This window comes from Melozone crissalis, unplaced genomic scaffold, assembly GCF_028551555.1.
Source record: "Melozone crissalis strain CALT ecotype California unplaced genomic scaffold, PUWL_Pcris_2 ptg000005l_1, whole genome shotgun sequence".
NCBI lineage: Eukaryota > Metazoa > Chordata > Aves > Passeriformes > Passerellidae > Melozone > Melozone crissalis.
Genome location: NW_026535783.1, coordinates 56,436,558 through 56,460,529, shown reverse-complemented (window position 1 = coordinate 56,460,529; position 23,972 = coordinate 56,436,558).

Below are 23,972 nucleotides of genomic sequence, written 5' to 3'. Positions count from 1 at the left end.
ATTGCGCCATTTGATATTGTGACATTAATGGTACCTTCAGCTCAGAGAAATGAGCAAGCAAAACAGGAATCCGTATACCATGTTGGATTTTAAGTGTAATCACTAACACAGTGAATCCATGCTTTTCCAGGGAAACTCAAGGTAAGGGAAAAAAAAAAAAAAAAAAAAGCTAGTAGCTGTGGGAAACGAAAGAGTGAGAGAGCATCTGCAAGCAAGAAAAATCCAGCAAGTTTCTGTTATTTCATTTGTCTTCCTTCATTTACAGAAATGTCCCATTTTAAACCAAGATTCATGGACATCATGGCATTCCAAAAAAGAGATTAGCAAAATAACCTATAAAGACATAAAAAGACATTCATTTTGTGTATGACAAATAGATTTACTCCTAATGTTTCTGCTACTTGAACAAAATTTTTCCCAATAAAAAATAATATTTCAAAGAATTGAAAAGAAGACCTAAAACAGCGATATGCCAAACAGGAAGGTGGAGGATAGAGAGCCTCTAGTCTAATATAGATTAGAGTACTGTTCCCAGGCCATATTTTATAACAATTCTAAAAGAGAACATAAAAGTAAAGTAACAAGCATTTCTATCTGAAATGTCTTCATCTGTGATTACCTATACTTTGCTTGATTTCAAAAGAAAAATACTGCATGAGCTATTTAACATTTGTTAATGAATTAGGAATAGCTAAATGCCTTGCTGTTTTTCTATTAAAGCACATTTGTATGAGGCTGAAGCAGTAATCACAAAAATACCACTAGCTCTATTAAAAGGAAAACGAAAATTTTAAAAACTGAACCATACAAGTGAAACCATAAAGGAAAGGAAGCTCAGTCTCCACTTTCTAAGTCAGTATGTGTCATTTAACTCTTTTCATCATTTTTTAGGGAATTTCTAGGAACAGTTTTCATAGAATCATAGATTAGTTTGTGTCAGAAGAGACCTTTAAAGGTCATCAAGCTCAATCCCCCTGCCATGGGCAGGGATATCTTCACTTAAATCAAATTGCTCAGAGCCCAGTCCAATCTGATCATGAAGGAGCCGAGGGATGGGGTACTCACCACCTCCTTCGACAACGTGTTACAGAACTTCACCATCCTCACTGCAAAAACCTTCTTCTGTTTTGCCCAAAGAAAACATTTTTGCAGTTGCTGGAGCTTGCTTTTGGTGGTGAGAGGTGCAGAATTATAGTAAATGCCCTCCTTATTTTTGGTGTGCTACACAAGCTGGCAAGTGCATCATGCTTAAATGTGATTCAGCAAACTGTATTCTAGTTGGTAATAGCTGAGATTCTTTACAGTATGGAATGCAAAAGTCAGCAGACCTGTGGGAAGGCAAATGAGGTCACTTAACCTAAACATCAATTAATATTTGGGCATATGAAGAAACCACCACACAGTTTGAGATACAAATTTGTACAAATTAGCACAGTTTGTACTTTCTGTTCAAGACAGCCTCAGACTGGACCAGCAGGAATACTACAGATTGTTCAGAGCCATTTCACTCCTGTCTTGTATGAGGGTTTGCACAGACCTGCTTAATCAATCCTTTCCAAGAGCACTAGCTGAAAGCATCCACTAACTTGAGTATCAATTGCAACACCAGAAAAGGTGAAAAGAAGGTTTATTCAGGTTAGCTGTGCATAGACTATATAATTTAAACGTACTCTCAATATTCCAAACCAAATTTGCAGTCCTCTGCCGTAGTATCTGTTGGGAGACCTAAGTGGTCCTTGAAGCAGTCTTCTCATATTAGGGAGAATTGGAAAGAAGTGATTCCCTGAATCTAAATAAGTACTCATCAGCAAGTCAGCACCCTTTTTAGGCAGAAAAATGTGTTTAAATTTAAGCAGACCACTTAAGTGCAAAGCACTGTGGTGAAGTATACCTGAGCTTCATCACTGATGTGATGAAGTATACCTGAGCTGACTATTAATTTCTTCCTTTGTTTCTTGCTTATATTTTAACCTTACTGCCATCTGCTCATCACACTTGAATAAATCAGGATGTTGAATCCATGTTTAGAAATGTGTTCAGGAATCTAACCACTAGAAGGATCCCACTGACATTAAACAGGTTCAACCTACAAGTGAAAAATACAATAATGTTGAATAACCATTGGAATATTTATTAAGGGACACATTTGGTTAATCTTTGTTGAAGTTTTTATTTCAGGCTGGATGGCTGAGTCCAGCTCAAGACTTACTGTGGATGACTAGAGCTTGTGTTATGAAGGGTGTGATTCTGAGTCCTCAATGGTCCCTTCCAGCCTTTAAAAGAATGCTGTTTGTACACAACATTACTGCAAATATATCATGCACATGCCTTTGGCTACAAGCTTCTAATCATTGTATGACTGCAGCAGTTTATCAATAAATGCAAATAATCAATTCCAGACCAAATTTTGCAATAAATAAGCTTATCTTCTGTGGACTCATTAGTCCAGTAAATGTGCTTTAAAAAGCAGTAAGCGTTGTAAGTTATCAAGTACTGTTTTGAAATCCACTCACTAAGAGCTCTGAGCAAAACTCTAACTTTCTATTAGGAGACCAACAGAAATTAACTAAAACATTCCCTGGAAAGCTATACATACTGCCAAGGACGTGTTCTTATGTGCAAAACAGTGGAATTAGAGGAACCAGCTATCACCTAACAGCTGAAGACGTTCTCTTGGTGAGACAGAAGGCTAAGGCTTGTATCAGGTAAAATTCTAGGACAACAGAAGGCAATACTGGAAGAAAACATGTAACTTTCAAGCAGACTGCAGAGACACTTCAAACAATTCCATCTGGAATAGTCCGGTCAAGCAGTTCACTAGAATATCAGCATATCAGCACTTTTACTTATGGTACCAGGTTCACTTCCTTTACCGAAGCATATCTTGACCTTTCTGTCCATTATCTAGATATTGAATGAGGTCTGATTCAGGTCATACAAACAAATAACATCTATGCAGGCGAGTTAGCTGAGATAGGAAGGAACACAGTGAAAGGAAGTACTCTTAATTGTACCTTTCTAATGCAATTACGCTGCTTTAGAAGATTAACGAGTGAGGAAGCTACAAAATGCTTATCATGTTAGTGCTGATTTTTCTTAAATGCCCAACTACGGGCAGTATCCCATTAAAACAACAGAACTGAATCAGACCTTGCCCATGAGTTTAGGATGGCTTAGCAAATGCTATAACTGTAAAATTAGAAGGAAGCTTGTTTTGTTGCACCAGGATTTTAGAAAACTGAATTAGATTCCTGGTATTTCTCTGCTTTAGAGGGAGTGCAACAGTAAATCAGATTTTTCTCTGTACTTCAGTTTATAAGTGTTTAGCACAAGCATAAAAAATTTACTATCTTGGTACATTTGTAGATTGTCTCAGTTAAATTATTTTGATGCAAGCTGCTTTAGTTTTCCTCTTCAGAATTGTTGGTCCTTCACTAAAATATAACAACATCGTATGTTTTACAATAATTAGTTATATATATTTCTCTGCAAAATTACATTAGTAGAACTATGATAATCAGCTGGGCTAATTCTCCAAATTACAGTAGAATTTAAGTCTTCTCATTTGTGTGGAATTACTAAACTAAAGTTTCAGAAATTGCAATGGAAAGGATACAACGCAAGAACACAAATAAGCATACAGGAGATACATCACAGGGGTTTACATGCACAAGGTATTAACTAACTAACTAACTAACTTACTAAATAAATAAATAAATATCTTTCCTGCTTCCCTTCTTTACCCCCTTATATGCCTTTATTTTACCTGTTCAATAGGTGGGGAAAACCTACAATTGAGGTCAAAAGTTCCTTGAACTATTTCTGACTCAACCATCTATGATCAAATAATTTTTTCTTCACAAATAAACAAAAGTACAGATAATTTAAATGGAAACATTGTCAGAACACAACTAGAAGCTCTTCACTTACAAACTCATTCAGCATTCATTCTGAGTCATGAATCCTAGGAAAAGAAAATACTATTTCTCTTCTAAAATATCTTGCTTTATGTTATTTTTAACTGACTTACACAGCACTTCTTAACGAAAAGGTATCAAATACAAACTGATTATCAGCATAAACAAGATAATCAAAGATTTCATTATGTTCTTCCAATAAAATAAACTTCTGTAGAACTATAAATTGAATATTAAAACCTTGGTTTTCAGCTACCTACCAGAGTGCCATGAAGGAAAGAGAGGAAAAAGCTCTCTTTATGTAGCTTAAAGGTTGCTATTTTGTATCTATGGCAGTTATGACATTAAAATGTCATAAAGAATAATGTAAATGAAATTTTAATTTTAGAAGGAAACTACTTCAACTACCTTCAGTTCAGATGACTATTAAATAAGTATGGCCTGTAGATATACAGCTGGTACTAGTGGTAAGATTTCTAATGCTGACAGTTATGGGAAATATCAATTTTACAATCTGGCTCCTATGATTCCTCTGGTGTAATTTGTTTCCCGTCAAATTACTATCAAATTTTAATTTCTGTTCTATTTGCAACATATTTTTCCTTATGGCTGAATCTTCCATATTTAAAAGAAATCATAAAAAGAGCTTTTCTCTCCATTATTGAAATGGTTGTGTAATCTCTTGGTATATTATCATCTGTAAAGAAGGTTTAAAACTCAATCAAAATGTAAATTAAGTCTAGACAACGCAGCTACAACTGCTAGTCATGAACAAAAGGCAAAGCCAAGTTCAGCCAGGAGTGAAAACATTTGAGTTTCAATTGAATTCGTAATTATTTTCATTGCCTTCACAAATAGCATAGTAAACCAGTAGTGAATAAAGTCAAATGCAAATACACTGTTCAGTTATCAGAGCCAGTTCACAGTTCAAAGGAAAAAAGGTGGGATTGGAAAAAATAACATTATCTTCCCAATTCTTGGTATTCCCTATTACATTTCTAAAGTGAATAAAAGGAATTCCTTAACAAGCAATTACAGGTGAAGACAGAAATCTAGATCTGTTTGTGCTAGCAAGAGCAGGAATTTCTGCTACAGTATGTTACAATGACACCTGGAAAGAATAGGACTTATCTATTATTGAAGGTTTATCTCTAGGCTTCTGTCATTTTTTTCAGAATCTCAATAATTTAAATTCATTCAAAGTTTGTAAGAAGATTGCTAATTCATGCTAGAGCCTTTTTTTCCTTTTTTAAAAAATTGGGAAGATTTAAATATGAAGACAGGTGATAACATTAGTTTTTCACAACAATTCATGCTGTGATTACAGAAGCCTTCCATTTAATTCTTCATTTATGCTTTTCAGCAAGGACAAGAATCTGTGAGCAGAAGAGGTTTAGCATAATCATGCCTAAGATACGTCTTATTATGAGGGTGACCTGAAAAAACATGAGTAGGGCTAGGCTGAGAAAAACATTGGAACAGCTGAAGAAAAATAAGGCTTTTGGTTGACAAAATTATTCCTTTTTATCAGCAGATCTGACCTAACTTACTTGCTGTTGACAGTATTTGTAGCCCCTCATTTTAGGTTTTCAAAATATCTTTTTCAAAGTCTTTCATTTTACAGTATAACACAATTGCACTAAAATAGAGATTTAAAAAAAACCCACAACTTTTAATGCTTAAACTGGAGAAAAACAAAAACACACATCACTATTATTTCCATGGAGTGAACTATCTCATTTCCAAGGGTTCTATAATATTCCTCACAAGGGCTAGGAATTAATGGGCAATAAGTTATACATTACAAATTCTTCATTCCCATATTTAACATGTATAGTTTATACTTGTGATTTAAGAAGAGCACAGAAGGTGTCCACACCATCATGTTACACATATTTATCTGAGAGGTCCAACTGTGCTCTAAGGTGCTCGTGGAGTCACTTGTCTCTGCCAGTGAGCCATACAAAGTATGTGAGGGCAGAGGTGGCAGACACTTTGGTGTCGTAGCAAAGGAGCTTTAAAGATCTCCTGTCCCTGCCTCGCCAGCTCTTTGTCACTGGGGTTTGTCTCATCACAGCTGCACCAAGACAACACATCTGTCATGACTGCACTTCAAACCAGATCACTGAAATGAATAAAGGTGCCTTGCTCATCCCACATGTGTTTTGTAGGGGGCTGCTTTATTCCATGCATTGCCATTGCAGTGCAGTGGCTTGCAGCCTGATCTCCTAATGCAGCTGACAGGATAGCAAATTTCTGCCTAGGGAAAAGCTGGCTGAGGTGGGATCTTGCCCTCAATTCACTTCACTGCTACTACCAGCATTAAGTAACTGTGGATGAGATTATAATCTTAACCTTTTCCAGCTGCATAGGATGACTGGATGCCTAACTTGGGCTTCAGAATCAGACATTTAAAAGGCATTATGATTTTTGACTACCCATTTGGTTATACTTACAGACAAAAAACCTGAGTTATATTTAAAAAACAGGTCTAACCAACCTCTCCCTTGCAACACTGGTCCCTTAGAACTGAATATAGTTTGACAAGGATTTTGATGGGTTTCCAATAAAATGGAATTGAATTTTTGCTCTATGCTCTGCCTATTCTCTGCCCCATAAAATGAAGATCAAATACTATTTATTCTCTTTGGTCACTGTAGAATAAAAATAAGGCTGAAAAGTTGTATCTTCTGACAATTTTAAAATCCAACCACATCTCAGGTACTTGCTGGTCCAGAAGCAACAACTATATTTTATAACCTACCTCCATTTATGTAAACAAAGTCTTTTTTCACACACCATTATTCAAAATGCTATGTTCAAGGGGCTATGAATCATGACACCACACCTGGAAATTACTGCAGTGACCTTAAAGAACACAGACATTTTTAAAAGTATTTTTAAACATTTGTAATAAACATTTACAAAAGACAAAGAGATTTTCTGATGGCTTGTTTATGCTAAAGTCTTCATATCATTGAATGTTATTACATCTCTTAAATAAGTTTCCCTTTAAAAATGTGTTACCTTGAAATTCCAATTTATCTGTCTATTAACTAAAGACTCCATCGGACCATGAGTGTTGTTAGCACAGATTAGGATAAAAGACTGAACTTTAACATCAAAGCTATTCAAAGAATTGCTAGTTGCAAAAATTACCCAGCGAGAGCTTTGAAAACTTCAAGGCATCTGTGTTTCATTGGTTTCCATGGGTTTTGCAGGAATAAGTACTTTTTGAAGATTCAGGAATTGCCCTGCTGTCTGTAGGTCTCTGTGGGACTTTTGATTAAGAAACTTGTCTCCTGGGGAAGTAGTTACTTCTAAAAAATGGGCATTGGGTATTTTCAGAGTTTTAAAGCAAATGTCCAGATGCATGATGTTCAGACTTTTATAGTATAACTCAGTATTCATAGAATATCACAGGTCATTTATTGAGCTATTTATTGCTTGAGCTTTTCTGTGCATCAAACACAAAAACAGGCTGGCAATGAGCAGTAATTTTAGTGTTCAAAAATGCTGCTCCACTTTTTCCATTTGACAAATGGATAAAGAAGACATCTAAGAGGAACATTTTCTTTTAAATTAAGATCTGTGCCTTAATAAAAAACAGAATGTACAGGACAACTTTCTTGAACTACATTGTGAAAAAAGTCCAATGTTTTCAAAGCACTTGTATAAAAATTTTGTAGACCCTGCTTGGGGAAATTGACCTATATATCCTTTTTGGAGTAACTTTTTTTTTCTATGTCTGGTTTACTTGAAGAAAGATTAAATTTCTTGCATGCAATAACCAGAAGCAGAAAACAATAAAACATAATAGAAATTGGAGAGATATCTAGAAAACATGTTTTGGCTTTACTTTAACTTTGTTTTCTGATTTACTTGAGTTAAATAAAAATTTTTCTTTTAAATGGTAACATGATAAGCTATAGACATGATAGACTGGTTTAATGATCTAACATTTAATCTGCTGACAGACTAAAAATGAAAGATGGTTTTCAATACTTCTTGTTTACACAGTCTAGTAAAAGCAATACAATATTTGCTCTTAATGAGTCACTTCAGTTTTTAAAATATAATGAAATGCAGATGTGCCAATGATGCCCCTTTTACAGCTTTCATCCACAAAGAGTTAGAATGAACAGCAGCAGAGACGTATGCCTGTACAACAGGTACCGTAAGACTAGAAAATGAAAAACACATGTCAAAAGTAATGCTTCCTTGTGTTACAACATGCAAAGCTGAAAATGCTGGCAACTTAGTATTATTATTAAATTTGTACATGGTTTTGTGCTTTGTACCTGCCTCAAAAGCAAAAGTACCTACCCCGTTTTTCTTAAAATGCAATGGGTGTGAGGAGGAAAAAAGATGTAATACAACTGTAGTATAATATATTGGAGGACATGAGCCAACTTTCATGGAAAGTGCACAATTTACCAATAAAAAGCAAACAAGGAAACAAAGAAACAAAAGACAAAAAAAATGAAAACAAACAAAAAAAGGACAGAAAACTACAAAACACAAAAATTATGTAGGGAAAACTGAGAGAAATTTTTCCCCTATTGCTGGCATGTTAATTCTTTTTTTCAATAGTTTACCTTACAAACTTGCAGATCAAAAACCTCAAAAGTTTTGGTTAATAATTCTATCAAATAACTACTAAACAATTCAAAGATCTTAACAATATTTTGTAGCAAATCAAATCCTCAATACATGGCGTCAAGTTTCAAATCCATGTAACTTAATTTAAAATTTATTTTTTAATTAGTTAATTAAATTATTAATATCTGAGGACTTTTCACAGTTCTTGAAGACAACCACTGGCAAAATACCATTTTGTGTGCATAACTGTGACTCATAAGTAAATTGAGTATACTTAAATGTGAGTGAATTTTCTCTGGATTTAGTGAATTGATTCATAAATATGGTATTAGGAAGAGAATAGGAAAAAGGAAATTGAATTCCACAAGAAGTGCACTGACATTACCATGATCATCTAAATAACCTTCAGTATCTGGGGCATTTATCCCTATGCAGCAGGAATCACAAGAGTGCCTTTTATTCACAAATTTTTTCTCATGGCTTATCTGGACCCTAAATTCCCATTACAGAGAGTGAAACTCCTGAGACTGATTTATGAATTAGGAATATATAAACATCAAAATTTGATAGACATAAGCAAAAAGTCTTTTCGTCTGTTTTTAGTTTTGCATTATTCCAACTTGCAAAGAAATCGCCAGCCACAACAGTGAATGGCCCACTTGTGTCTTCAAGTCTACTGCCTCAGTATTCGACATAAATAATATTTCAAATAAATGGAATATAAATAGCTGAACATCTCAACACTGCAGCCAGTTATCGCAAACAGAATTGAATCCATCTATTTCAGTTAGAAAGATAAAGGGCTGGGGCAACTTTGACAGCACAGAAGGCAGTGTAATGAAATACACTAAATGAAAACATCATGGCCTTCCTCTTTGGAAAGCTCCTGGAAAACCTCTTTCAAGTGGAAATATAGGTACATCTGCCTGTGCTATGGGACAGCAGCAAAAGAAAACAAATTCTCTTCCAACCCAGTGACTACAGCATAATTCTGTGAGCTAGTGAAACCCTGGGTGGATAAATGCCCAGTGCAGTGGAAATTCCCTACACGTTAAGTACAGCCCAACAAATGGAGACAGCAAAATTAACAGCGCTCAACCTTAACACATAGGAGTTTTATTTTCACCTTCCAGTCACACACAATTGCAGAGCCTCTCAAGAAAATAGTGCAAGCACTCAGTTATAGCAAGCAAAGGTCTGCTTCCAAGACTACCAAAAAATCAAGGACAATACATTGAATTTTATCCTGTCTTTGCCTGGTTCACAACATAATTGTAAAAAAGTACAATGCAATATGAACTAAGTGTTTTTAGCATCTACAAGATAATGAGATATGAGAAAGTCACAGTACCATAGAATATGCTGAGTTGGACGAGTCCCAAAAGGACCATCCCTGGTTCAACTCCTGAACCTGCACTACAGAGGACACCCCAAGAATCACATCTTGTGCCCAAGAACATTGCCCAAAGACTTCTTGAACTCTGTCAGGCTCGGTGCTGTGGCCAGTTCTCTGGAGAGCCTGTTCCAGTGCCCAGCCACCCTCTGGGGGAAGAAGATTTTCCTGATATCAAACCTAAACTTTCCCTGGGACAACTTCAGGTCATTCCCTTGGGTTCAGTCACTGCTCACCAGAGAAGAGATCAGTGCTTGCCCCTCTGCTTCCCCTTGGGAGGTTGAAAACAACAATGAGGTCTCCCCTTGTTCTCCTTCAGGCCAAACAAACCAAATGACCTCACCTGCTCATCCTAAAACTTCCCTTCCCTTCCAGACCCTTCACTATCTTTGTTGTCCTCCTTTGGATGCTCTCTAACACTTTCAGGTCTTTCTTACATTGTCCTGCCCAAAACTGCCCACAGCACTCAAGGTGAGGTGTATGCACACAACTTGCATAACCCCTTCCCAGTCCTTTATTCTTAAAGAAGGTGGACAAGGGGATGGAAGGAAACCACTGCCTCCTCCCCACCAACAGCCAACCACAACATGTCACTCCCAGGTGACTGCATCGCCACTGCTCAGCTGAGCACAGGCATCCTTGTTGCACAGTTTCCAGAGGTAAGAAGGAGTCTTCCTGACCCTGGTAGGTGTTTTTTTCAAAGTTCAAACTGATCCTCTGCTAATGCACTGATGTCAGCAACAGTCTTTAACCCTTGCATTCAAATATGCATTCTGCATATTTGACTGCAGATAAGCCTAGAATGCTTAAAGAGCTTTTTTAGTGAGGGAAAGGCTCCATAGTTTTTAGCAGAGGATGGATGGAGCTGACAACAGTTCCATTTGTATTTATTTCACCTGAAGGAAGGCAGGCTTCCTTTTTTCTGGCAGGTAAACTCCAGATTTCTTTGGCAAAAAGCATATCCCATGCTTTCCCAGAGTATCCAGTCCTGTTTATTCACAAATCTTTGGGGTTCTTTGAGGTCTCCAGAAGCTCCTTAGCCAAAAATCATACATATATTGTATATGTTCTTTGTGTAAATAAAAATTAAAGTGTAAATAGAAATTAAAGTGTAAAAATAGAAATACAATTGTTCTTTGTATAAATAGAAATACAAGTGTAAACAGAAATTAAAGTCAATACTTTTCCTTTATATAAACTCCATATGATCTTCCTTTTGGTGAAGAGGCAGATAAGTATGTTAATCGAGTAAAGATGGAATTGAATTATGCTGACATAATGATCTGGTACAATTCCATAATTTCTCAGCATTGCATATTCCACTGCTCATCTTTACTCACTTCCCACTCTGTTGCCTACACCTGAAGGCACTTTCTAGTTCACATGCAACCATTAACCCTTCATTCCACGCACCATTCCTTTTCCTTTTTTCAAACATCTCACTGCAATACTCACAGCAAAGGCCTGCCATGCAGGCTGCCAGCTGAGCAGAGCTGCACAGGAACAGGCTGGGTTTGCACGCTTAGTTAGAGCCTCCTTGTCCAGTCCAAGCATTATCCATAACTCACAGACTGTTCAAACAGCCTTGGCTCTCATTCCAGCCCTCTGATGAGCAGGACATAGAAGTGAGTCAGCCGTCCTTTGGGAGGCTGAACGCCCTGTATATGCTGTTCTTTGGATGGTGATTCACATCATCTGACATTTAATCACCGAGACCAAGCTCTGACCCAGCTAGTTACTGCATCTCTTCCATTTCAGCACAAAATCTAAGAGCCTGATCTGTCTGGCCATGCAACAGAAGTGAGCAGAGCAGTGTAAGCACAAGAGGGAGCAGTTATAACTAAAATACCTTAAACATCTTCTAAACCAGTCTAAAACTGTCTCAGAAAAGAATGCAAGTGGTGATGAAGCAGAGCATCTGAGAGCATAAATAACATCTACCACAATTTTGAAGGTGGCAGCCAAAACTCCCTGCTTTCATGCCACTGTACTAAAAGGTTCGACCTTTCATTTCACCATTATTTTCTCAGCAGGAACTTTGTGGTTTTATGCTTCAAAACACTTGGGACTATAACAGCAACAGAATAGATAAATAAATTACACCTAGATCAGAGAGCACAAAGTATTCCAGACATACCATAGTGCCTTGGATGCATAGGCTAGGAGGAATCTTGCATTCAGAATCCAAAAATCTATTCAAGGCTAAATCTGAAGAATCACTTACACCACAGGCAAATACTGTTGTTCCAGTGTTGGAAGAGACATAGCTAAGTAGGAGTAATCATCTTTAATCTCTATTACAAAAAAAAAAAAAAAAAACTAGCAAGAAGTATGGGGAGAATTTCGAGCAGCATCCTCCAAGAATTACAATTTTGTAGGGTGCTGCTTTTTTTGAAATTTGGTTTTTCTTTCATTTTAAGGATAAAAGTAAACTTTTACTATGAAGTACCTAGGTCAGTACAATCTGTCACTCTCCACACAGTCTGTGTGGCTCTGCTGCACCAATCAATTACAGTTCCTACCACTGAAGCTTTGCTCCTGGAAACCTGCATTACATAGTCCTCCTGCTAAATGTTTTGAAAAAGAGGTGTAGGGTATTTTGTGGAGATTTGTTGTTGTTGTTGTTGTGGCTGTTGTTGGCTTGGGGTTTTTTGTTTTATTGATTTGGTTAGTTCGGTGGTTGGTTAGTTTTTTATGATGCATGTGCTTGGCTGCTCTGATTTATCTGTGGTGTGACATTTGGGGAAGAGCCGCAGTTCAGCTGTTAGCAGCTTTCTGAAACACTCACCACACTGTCCCCTTTGATGATACATGCTGCTAAATTTGACTGCAGATAATCCTAGAATGCTTAAAGAGCTTTTTTAGTGAGGGAAAGGCTCCATAGTTTTTAGCAGAGGATGGATGGAGCTGACAACAGTTCCATTTGTATTTATTTCACCTGAAGGAAGGCAGGCTTCCTTTTTTCTGGCAGGTAAACTCCAGATTTCTTTGGCAAAAAGCATATCCCATGCTTTCCCAGAGTATCCAGTCCTGTTTATTCACAAATCTTTGGGGTTCTTTGAGGTCTCCAGAAGCCCCTTAGCCAAAAATCGTAAAGCAAGATTAGTTTTCTTGTTCTCAGAATTCCAACCGTACTTAAGAGATGTTTGTCCTGTCCAAGGTCCTGCAAAACATGACATCAAAGATTCAGGTTGACTGCAGTATTGCCCCATATACAAAATCAATGCAATCATTTTTGCACACAGAGGAGCAGCACTCCTTAGTTTTTCATTAAATAGCTACAAAAAACCCAAAGACATTTGCTAGACTTGCTTTCAGCACTGAGACCTGCAAAGCTGAAATTTAAAACTATTAATTCATTTCAAAGTGGCCTGAAAGTAGTTCTGTGTTGGCAATTATATTTTGCAACTATTGGGTTGTGTCACAGTAAAGTAACTAACACATTTTTATGCAAGACTATATTGCATCATCTTTTCCTGAGCTGTTGCACTGACAAGAAATTTCTCAGAAATTTCTGTAATCCCTCTTTCTATTTCTAAGCAACAGAAAAATATGTAGAATTAGGTACCCAGATGTGGTGAACCAAAAAGCGACATCTTTAAGGGGAGCAAAAACGAACAGACACTTCAGTTATAAAACATGACCAGTACATTTCTGATGCTTTGTCCTGGACTTTGAGGACTCACATATGTACTTCTATCATCTAGTACAAGCCTTTATAAGAATTGAATTTTAACTACACATGTTCAATATAATGCAGATCGCACCAGCTTCATTAAATCTGTGGCAAGAGAATTGTCTGATTATCTGGTAACAATTATTCTTTCACACTTAAGAAACCACAATATGCTAATATAACCCACATTTGCTTTCTGTACATTTAGGCTGCCTGGTGCAAGGGAAAGCCCTGGAAGAAGAGTCTGCAATGTCACAGAACACTCTACTTAGACATGGTTTCAGGGGTTTTTGGTGGGGTTCTTGATGGAGTCTTTGTGATTGCAATCTATTTTAGCAAAGCACATTGCTCATTAAAGTGTTTCCAGATTTACCCTTCATCCTTGTCCTTCAAGAAAGTATTCTATATTCTTTTTGGATTAGATGGTAGAGGATGTGTGCTCTGGGTCACTTCTGACATAATGAAGGCCACACAGCTGATTAGCACACTTGCTGCTCTACACCCACGCTCTGCCAGTATCTCTCTGCTACATAACAGCCTGGAGTGCCTTGGAGCAGCAGGGAGCTGCCAAAGAAAAATCACCAGAGAGGCCTCATGGGTGGCCAAAAGGAAAAGATAACTTGAAAATAGACAAGTGAAAAGTGTAGAGTAGTTTAAGATTGGACTAAATTCCAATTTCCACCTAGCAGAAATGAAGGTTTATATGTAAAGGGACACAAATCCTGCAGAGATAATTTCTGCAGTGTTTATAGCTTCCCAGTAAATGAAAACACTGAAATCTGCAATCTTTTATTCTATTGCTACAGTTTCAATACATTTTAAAAGTGCAAATAGAGAAGACAACAAACGACGCGCTTTCACTTCTGCTGCGTGAAGTTAAAGTGAATACATTGGAAATAATCCACGATCTTACAAGCACACTCTCAGTTCACGTGAGCAGCCTCTTTTCTGTCAAATGTGCATATTCTGAGCTGAATCACCATCATAGTAAAGGTTTCATATCCCATTCTGCCAACATACAAGGTTGAATGACTCAAGGAAGAACATTTTCTTGTGGATTGCTCCACTAGCCATAAGTGAGAAAAAAATGAACCGAATGCTGTAGATTCTAGTGAAAAAAAATCTAAAATTCATTGAGGGAATGGATTGTTTGTGAATATTTTTATAGCAAAATATTCAATGGGTTCTGAATAAAATAAGCAAAGAATTCTGACACAAAGAAGTTCAATAGCTCTACTATTGAACAAGTGTATAAAAAACTACTTGATAAGGCAAGGTACATAGACACAACCTGAAAGTAATTTCAACAATATTCCCTTTCAATTCATCCAGATAATACAATATTATCTCTCAGACATGAAAATTATACACACTTTACATAGAAAATGTGAGAGAGTACCCTTTAAACACATCTCTACTTTTAACTTTTTCTTGAATCTACCAGTCGAGGAGTAGTGAAGTGACACATACACCACAACAAAACCCAAGACTAATGTATGTCATGGATGGAAAGCAGAAACTCATAACAGGTAGTGAAAGATGCCTGAACATTTTGAAGATTTTGTTAAACTCTGAAGGAAATGTTAGTGCAAAATAGAAAACACTTTCAATGGCAGTCTAATTCCTGAATTTGAATACTTTCAAATCTGAGTAACACAGTGACAGCCAACGAGAAAAAAATCTAGGCAAAAGAGAACTAGAAGGAGCAAGCAAGTCCATTTATAGAAATACTTCAAATCTTCAAGCCATTGAGATTAATATTCATGGCCCTCACCACCATGATGAGGGAAAATCTTTCAGTAAACAGGAAGTTTCAGTGAACATCAAGAATTTCAGTAGGATCAGTATTATCTGTGAATTCACATCAATGCAGTCATTCAGGTTAAAGAAATAGGAGATATCCTTTGATACTATCAGAGGCATGGATTTTAGTGAAGAGACATGGATTTTAGTGGTAAGATGAAGGTCCCACAGCATTTTAATAAACTACAACCCCCTGTTAAATTTTTTTTTTTAATTAATCACTACCACTGCTTCAGCTCCTCAGATAATGAGTTTTTCAGGGACTAGAAAGTAATCATTATGTGCAATGTATTTCCTTAATTCTGAAGGCTTAGGGCCATGCTAAGACAGAGGCACCCTGGTGTTAGCCATCTCACCTTGCTGTGACCACAGAGAGGATGAATCAGGTCTAGCTGCCAGCTGCCTGTCTCCTCAGATATTAAACACTGCCTACTTGCTGATACTTCATTCACATCCACCTTGAAACATACTCATTAAAACATGATTTCTGACAAAATGTAACTGCATCATTATCTACTTACACTGACATTGCATGCAAGTAAAACAAAATTTTAGTCTGGGACATTCAAATCAGTTCAGATAGCAACTATTTGTCTTTATTTTCTTTACCTTTTTTTTAATGGTCCAAATACCCTGTAAATTATTGCTTTTAAAACTGGTATTTAAAAACTGAAGTTCAAATAGTTTGCAAAAAATACTTTCAAAAGTACCACCAAATGAGACTTTGAGCCAATAAAAAGGGAAGGGTGCCACTTTAACTAGAAGTGTAATCTCTCCTCCTTGCACAGAAGCAGAGCTAGCTTTCCTATCCAAACACAAAATACTGAGTTCAAAACAGGAATTTTTTTATCTTCATGACAAGATAACAGCTGCAGCACTATTATAATGCTTTGTCACTTCAGTCATCAACTTCAGACTGCAAGGCCTTTCCTTTCTACCCTGCAGAAAATCTGTGTTTACTTCCACCCCCACCCTGTACTAAAAGCACAGAGAATGACAGCCAGAGTTTTCTAGATACCTTCTCTTAAAGGAGAGAAAGGTAAAGGACAAAAGTGGTTCTCCCTTCTCCTCAAAATATGATTTCATTTTTTTTCCAAGTTCTTATGGTGCCATTTAAAACAATTCAGAGGGATTTTTTAAAAATTTAAATACTGCCACTGCTGTACTAAGCAAATGGCTCTGAGATAGAGCACTTCCAGAGGACTACCAAGTGCATTAGACAAGTTGGCACCTGACTTGAGGCCTGGGGGAAAGGAGTTCTGGTTGCTCCTTAATTCACCTATAGACACATGAGGTTGCATAACCGCAGCTCCATCTGGTGTTAAGAGACTGACTCATGCTGGCCGTGATTGTCAGAAATGGGTCCCCTCGAGCACTATCTTTTTTTTTACTTGTCGCTTCGGAAGGGAGGAAATGTGGTTAAATAGTAATTTAGGCAGCATCAAGTGCTTGCAAATGTGTCTCAAAAACCTTGTAAAATTGGTTTTTTACAAGGTTTACTACAAGTTGTTAGTATTGTCAGACTCTCCCAGAAAGTCCGTACTAATAAGGTAGATCATTAGCAGACAAAGCGTATACCCCAAACAATCTGGTGAAAGGCACTGTGCTGAGGTACATTTTAGGTAGTAAAAGCCTTTCTTAAAAGTATTTCTCCTTCTCACCCTCTTACTCCACAAATCTCCATCACATTTCTGAGGTAAAGATGAAACAGTCAAAGACAACTCTATAGAAGCCGCTTGACTGAGTCTGAAAGGCACTGCTGAGCAGTAACAAACAACATTGCATCCCAGATTCCAGAGGGAATTGGCTGATGTAGCTGCCAAGCACTTTCCAAGATATTTGACAAATCACGGCAGTCAGGTGAAGTCCCCAGAGACTGGGGAGATGGAAACATTGCATCCGTCTTTGGAAAGCAGTACCCTGGGAGCTGCCGCCCTGCCAGCCTCCCCTCTGTGCCCGGTAGATCACGGAACAGACCTTCCCCAAGGCTGCCCCAGGGAGGGCAGGGAGGCGATTTGGGACAGCCAGGATGGCCTCACCAAGGGCAAGCCCTGGCCAATCCAGTGGCCTTCTGTGATGCAGTGTCTGCATGAGATAAGGGAAGGGCTACAGATGTAGTCCATTTATCTGGACTTCTGTTAAGCCTTGGACATGATCCTTCTCTCTAAATTGGGGAGGAGGTGGTCTCAATGAATGGACTACCCAGTGCACTGGTGGATGGAATGGAGTAGTGGTTAAGAAATTGGCTGGATGGTCACATCCAGAGAGTAGTGGTCACCAGGTGGATATCAGTGACAAGTGGTGCTATAAGGGGTTTGTACCAGGGGTTGGGACCAGTGCTATTTAACTTCTTCACTGATGACATAGAGGGATTGAAAGAAGAAAACTTCTGCAAATTTTCAGATGACCCCAAGCTGAGTGGTGCTGTAGACGCCCCTGAAGGACAGGGTGCTATCCAGAAGGATCTGGACAAGCTCAAGAAGGAGGCCCATGTGAACCTCAGAAGATTTAATGAGGCCAGGTGCAAGGTGCTGCACCTGAGTCAGAGCAACTCTGTAATCAGCATAGAGGGTTGAGGGATGAACTGGTCAGGAGCAGCCCTGCCAAAACTGTCGCAGCGTACTGGTGGATGAAAAACTGGACCTGATCTATCAGTGTGCACTGGATGGGCCAGTAGGAATGACAGGGACATGGGGACAGACTTTTTAATGGAGTCTGTAGTGATATGACAAGGGGTGTTGGATTTAAACTAAAAGAAGATATATTCAGTATAAATATATAGAAGAAATTTTTATGGTGAGAGCAGTGAAATGGTGGCACAGGTTGCCCAGAAAGATGGGGGATGCCCCACCCCTAGGTAAGGGAATTCAGAGTCAAGGGTCATTCAAGGTTAGGCTGAAAGGGGCTCAAAGCGATGTTAACTAGATTAAGTCCCTGTCCATCTCAGGAAGATTGGACGTGACCTTTAAAGCCTTTCTCAATCCAAACCATTCTATGATTCTAGGATCAGGAGCAGTAGACCAGTCTCCTAAAATAGGCTGGTGTTTTAAAAACCTAACACAGTAGGAATGGTAGGAAATTGAGGTGTTCATGTTGTAAAGAAACATGAACATGTCTGAATTCAAAAGAAAAACTGATTGGAAGTGTCAATATCCTAGTTATAATGTTTAATAATCAGAACAGGACCAATAGAATAGCAGCAAAATAAAAGAACATATTTTTAAAAAGCAAAACCACAATCAGATGTAGAGTTGATAAGCACAAACACAAAGTGAAATTTGTGTAAAACAATGTGGTAAAAAATAAGGACTGTGTGCTATTATTGCATGTTTTCTCAACTTGTGGTGTGTATTATTTTTGTACAATTTAAAATGGACCTTGAAGCAGACACCATGTGTGACACTTGCTAGCATAAATTACACACTGCAGCCTCTGGATGTGAGTGTGGGACAGGTTGAAATGCTATTAACCTGTCTGAAGTATTATTAAACATTTAATGATGAATCAATACTCAACTTAGCAAATATATGTCATAACTTAAGGTACTACATGTCTCTGAGTTGGTTTTTACCATCCATCTAAACATTTTTAGCCTCCTCTAAACCTCACCAAACGTCTCAATGGTTTTGTCAGTGGAAGGGATAGGCTGTGGGGCACTCACCATTCAGGCCAAGTGAGGTAGCTCAGAGCACCTTCACCAGGTGTGTTTAATCTTGCCCAAATGACTGCCTGAAGGAATGTAAGAAGCAGTTTTACAATCCTTCCATTCAGAGGCCAGCTTGTTGATCAATACAGGAAACAAGATGATGAGTAACACAGCAGGAGTGTATTCAGGTGGATCTGAGGACCTACATTTGTATTCCAGAAACCTCTCAAACTACAGACAAAGTAACTCACTGGAAGCCCAACTTTGACAGGACATGGAGGACTTTGTGGATTCTGCCATACTACATCACAGAAACAATTATGGGTCTTTTCAGTATTTTCAAGGTTGGAAATAATCCAGGAAAATGGATCCTGTGTTTTTATGTTTCCCTCAATTCTCTCTTTCTTCCCACCCTTTTTTTTTTTTTTTTTTCCTTCCCTAGCTTGGCATGGAAAAAGACAGGGGACAAAAAAGAAGGAGAAAAAATATGCCAGAAAAGAAAGACAAGAAGAATCAAATCTTCCTGAGCAGGAAGGGAAGAAAGAGGAAGAGAGAAGGGGGGAGGGAGAGAAAGGGAGAAATCACAAATAACTTTCTGTCTGGTTCAGTACAGATTATGTTCAGTACTTTATTCCAATTAAGACTCTTCTTGACGGAATCATTTAAGAAGAGGTAGTATCTGTTTCACCAAAGAGGAGAAATTCAAATGCTGGGCATTGGGATGCAAAAGATCCATGTTAATTCTTTTCCTCACAAGATGCTAAATTGTCACCATTAAAAAATTATCAAAGATTACAAGTATGCAGTTTTTCAACTGTTGCTTGTGGCTAGCTTGGGATAGCTTCTCAACTTCAATCTTTTAGGAAACCATTACTCATCTCCATGCTTTAATGTCTTAAAAGTTATCAAGAATAACATGCTTATAAAACCATGAGAATAATTAAGACAAAAAAGCACAGTGCAACTGAGTAGTTTTGTCTCATTTTCAACTAATTTTGCCATAGTTAATAATGTCTGTCTCAAAACACTGATTTGTTTCAATTATTGTGATCATGAGAATCCATAAAAATACTTTTCTTGCCATCTTGGTCAGGAGACAGACAACAATTCTTTTATTTTATTTTTCTTTTCCAATTCCAAAACGTTTCATTCTTTTACAAGAGGTTTTCTAACTCAGGTATTTCTTCTGCACCCACACAGTGGAAAAATCTCACTCTGCAGCCAACAAATCAGTGGGAAAATACCTTGGAAATAGTGTAGGACAAGGTAACAAGAAATAATGCACTTTAATAGTAACCTATATAACTGTAGCTGTATTTTTCTGATCAATAGCATTTCTTTTCAAAGTTGCTGTATTTTCTGATTTCAGACAGCTTACTGCTTCCTCCATTTTCTTTGCAAAGACTGGCTGAATGATTACTTCCTTTCACTGAGGAGAAATGAGTCTGAATTGGTGCCATTCTCTTCTTCACTGCTTTTTCAAAAATTGAGATACTTCACCTTGACTTACTTAAAATGATTTCACAAGAAGGCTAAATTGCTAGAGCTAATTTTCTGACGTCTATATGATATACTTCTTGTCTACAAAAATAATGTTCATTCTGCTAAATATGTGACTTCTTCAAACATTAGCTGCCTGGAAACCAATGTGATTTCTGCTCCCTCCCCATCCCCGAGGTAACCTGCTTCTCTCCCTCCCCTACACCAGTATCTTTGAAAATAGCCACCTTTTACAGATGTGACAGGTCATTCCCAGACTTACTATGGCCAATAAAAAGTTCATTTAGTTCTTCGTATTGTCCTGCTATATAAGTTTTTTAAAGGAAGGCACACTTAGCAATTTTTTTATCCTTATTTATAAATAGTTCAAAGTATTTATAGCCAAAATCACTCTGCATTACTGTAAAGTTATAAAAAGGTGTTATCTTTCTTTTAATTTCATAAATTCACAAACAAACATACATATTTTCTACATAATTTGAAAATGCACAAGCCTAATGTAGATATCAACACAGAATGCTTACTTTGAATGTATTGAAATATACAAGTTAAGCAAAAGCAAAAAGCCAGTGGCTGGTATATTTATCACAGTGAATATTCAGGAACAGTAATGCTGATTTTCTAGAAGTCAAGAGAGCACTTGACACAGCACATTTTCAATCAGTATTCATAGGAAATATTTAATACTCTTGATCTAATGGATACAGAAAGATTACAGTGCTTCAGGCCCACTGAGCAAGAAAATAAGGCCTGCAATCACCAGGCTAGCAAGTCTACATTTGAAGCATGAAAAAATTAATGAAGTGACAGGGTAAAAAAAGGATGCCAGAAAAGATAGACACATAGATTTTAAACAAGTGTTGAAAGCCATCTCAAAGGTACTAAACACACATAAGCAGGGTTCCAGATAAGTCTGGGGTATGCTGAATCAATTAATTTTATGTGAGTAATTTTCTAATACAACAGAAAACTCACAATGTATATAAAATCATTAATAATACATGTAAACTAAACTAGAGAGACAGAAGAAAGTTTCATATAAGTTACAAAATCTTTTAGGAATTAAAAGGGCATTAACCTGCATCTGCTATTTTACATTGAAAATGCTAACGTTGCTACTTTGCAGGGATCTCAATGAAAAGATAAACGCCAGTCCTTTCTTCCCACCTTACCAGACTGACCATAATACATTGTTGTATAAATATCATTACATTAAATATATATCCACGTTATCTACTACCAGCACTTTACTACCTCACCTGCCTTGGTTTACTTCATGTGCCTTATGGTCTATTGTGTAGAAGTACAAGAGCCTCTATTTCAACACCCTGGGATGTCTAATTGCTTGCATCTATTACAGGTTGGCTGTTAAAAGAACGTGCACAAGTTGCAGTAAGCTGACACCACATTGAAGGTCCTACATGATGAACTTTGATTGTGTTACTTAAGAAGTATCCCTCAGAGTTTTCACCGAATCACAGAATCATTTAGATTGGAAAAGATGTTTATAGTCAAGTCTAAACTTTCGTTGCCACCATGTAAATTAAACCATGGCACTAAGTGCCACATCCAATAATTTCTTGAACATCTCCATGGATTGGAGACTCCATCACCTCCCTGGGCAGACCCTTCCAATGTTTAACAACTCTTTCTGTGAAAAAATTCTTCTGCATGTCCAACCTGCACCTCTCCTGGTGCAGCTTGAAGCCATTTCCTCTTGCCCTGTCATGGGTTGCCCAGGAGAAGAGAACAACCCCACCTGGCTACAACCTCCTTTCAGGCAGCTGTAGGAGCCTCCTGAGCCTCCTTTTCTCCAGGAAAACACCCCCAGCTCCCTCAGCTGCTCCTCACAGCACTTGTGCCCCAGACCCTGCCCCAGCTCCATTGCCCTTCTCTGGACTCTCTCCAGCCCCTCAGGGCCTTTCCTGCAGTGAGGGCCCAGCCCTGGACACAGCACTGGAGGTGTGGCCTCAGCAGGGCCCAGCACAGGGGGACAATCCCTGCCCTGGCCCTGCTGGCCACAGCATTGCTGATCCAGGCCAGGATGCCATTGGCCTTCTAGGCTACCTGAGCACAGCCTGGCTCATGCTGCTGTCACCAGCACCCCCAGGTCCTTTTCCACTGGGCAGCTTTACAGCCGCTCTATCCCAGCTTATGGCACTGCCTGGGGTTGTTGGGACTGAGGTGAAGGACCCAACACTTGGCCTGTTGAACTTCATACCCTTGGTCTCAGTCTCAGGCTGAGTGATTCAGCAGATTAATAGACTACTGGAATTTCCTTCTTAACTTTGGTTAGAGCATTCAGTCAAAACTGAAAGTACATGAAGAGAAACCTGAATAATCATATGTTCTCCCCCTTTTGCTGAGAAGACTTTTTCCTTTTCTGGAGGGAGCAAACTGAGAAGAATCTTCAGGCACTACAAACCTTCAGAGGACTTTCTCCTCTGCTACCAATTGCTAAGGAAAAATAAAAGTATATTAATGACTGCATCCAGGCCAGTATTACCACCACAAAATCACATGAATGTGGACTTAAGAGTGTGTGCTAAGAAGGTAACTTCATTTAAGTAGCTTCTCTACAGCAAGGCATACATACAGTTATAAAAAAACGTCAGTAAACAACAGTAATTATTGTCACCGCTTTAGGAGAAAAGAATTTGATGCTACTTACCAAGTGATGTTTTATAGTACAGAAATACTACTACTTTACCTTAGAAATACATACTTAAAATTCATCTTCTTCTGTTTGAATGGTTCTCACACAAATAAGCTTGCTAGTCATTTGGGAGGTTTTCTCCTAGTTTCAGCAGTTACTGAGCCTGCTGGCACAGAAACCCTTACACCAGCCAGGAGCAAACTGGGACAAAACCTGCATCTGCAGCAGAAAGTCATCATCACAAACCACAGCCACATGCAACTTCTTATTCCTCATCCTGTCCCCCAGGAAATCTATGCTCTGGGCCTGACTTGTTTGACATATGTCAGGTTAAATAAGAGGAACATCAGTAGACTTAACCCTCCAGTACTGAGGACTGGACTGAAATTTCAGGGCTGCTTTACCATTAGCTACCCACTGCCTGAATAAGGTTGTCATATTGATATGCAGGAAAAATTAAACAAGAAAATAAGCAATTATTTTCATTTAGCTTAACCATCCTTCAGAAGTACCATAGAAATTATTTCCTTTAAATAACAATTTAGTAAAAGTGTGTAAATGTAATAAATGCTACAACAGTTTAGACATAAAAAGTGATAGCAAGACAGCTAAAAACAAATCAATTTTAAATGTTACTATGTATAAATCAACTAGTTGCATTGCTACATCTTTCTTCCTCATGCTTTTATATTATCATTCTGTTTTGGGAAGAAGTGGGGTATTAGGGGTTTTGCAGAACTAGGTAGATAAATGGTCACATATTAAGAAAATTTTGTTAT